This window comes from Triticum aestivum, chromosome 4D (genome assembly GCF_018294505.1).
Source record: "Triticum aestivum cultivar Chinese Spring chromosome 4D, IWGSC CS RefSeq v2.1, whole genome shotgun sequence".
Lineage (NCBI taxonomy): Eukaryota > Viridiplantae > Streptophyta > Magnoliopsida > Poales > Poaceae > Triticum > Triticum aestivum.
Window position 1 is genome coordinate 99,195,689 of NC_057805.1, and position 1,365 is coordinate 99,197,053.

Genomic DNA, 1,365 nt, shown 5'->3' on the forward strand with positions numbered 1-1,365 from the left:
CCTATCTGATGGCTCGAGTGGACATCCAGCTCGCCGCCGCCGGAACCCCCTCCTCGTCCCTTCCCCTGCCCCGCCGTCGCCGGGGGATGCTGCCGGGCTAAGCCCACTCGGTGGACTTCGGCGGCAGGGCACTCCTTCCACTCATGGGGAGGCGCTCGTGGTGGGGAGGCTCGGCTCCACCTGCGACGTGATAACCCACAAGTATAGGGGATCGCAACAGTTTTCGAGGGTAGAGTATTCAACCCAAATTTATTGATTCGACGCAAGGGGAGCCAAAGAATATTCTCAAGTATTAGCAGTTGAGTTATCAATTCAACCACACCTGGATAACTTAATAGCTGCAACAAAGTATTTAATAGCAAAGTAGTATGGAAATAACGGTAACGGTGGCAAAAGTAACAGTAGCAGTTTTGTAGTGATTGTGACAGTGGCAACAGTAAAGTAACTAAGCAAAGATCAATATGTGAAAAGCTCGTAGGCATTGGATCAGTGATGGATAATTATGTCGGATGCGATTCCTCATGCAACAGTTATAACATAGGGTGACACAGAACTAGCTCCAGTTCATCAATGGAATGTAGGCATGTATTCCGAATATAGTCATACGTGCTTATGGAAAAGAACTTGCATGCCATCTTTTGTCCTACCCTCCCGTGGCAGCGGGGTCCTATTGGAAACTAAGGGATATTAAGGCCTCCTTTTAATAGAGTACCAGACCAAAGAATTAACACTTAGTGAATACACGAACTCCTCAAACTACGGTTAGCACCGGGAGTGGTTTCGATTATTGTCACTTCGGGGTTACCGGATCATAACACATAGTAGGTGACTATTGACTTGCATAATAGGATCAAGAACTCACATATATTCATGAAAACATAATAGGTTCAGATCTGAAACCATGGCACTCGGGCCCTAGTGACAAGCATTAAGCATAGCACAGTCATAGCAACATCAATCTCAGAACATAATGGATACTAGGGATCAAACCCTAACAAAACTAACTTGATTACGTGATAAATCTCATCCAACCCATCACCGTCCAGCAAGCCTACATTGGAATTACTCACGCACGGCGGTGATTATAATGAAATTGGTGATGGAGGAAGGTTGATGATGACGACGGCGATGGATTCCCCTCTCCGGAGCCCCGAACGGACTCCAGATCAGCCCTCCCGAGAGAGATTAGGGCTTGGCGGCGGCTCCGTATCGTAAAACACGATGAATCCTTCTCTTTGATTTTTTTCTCCCCGAACGTGAATATATAGAGTTGGAGTTGAGGTCGGTGGAGCACCAGGGGGCCCACGAGGCAGAGGGGCGCGCCCAGGGGGGTAGGCGCGCCCCCACCCTCATGGACAGGGTGTG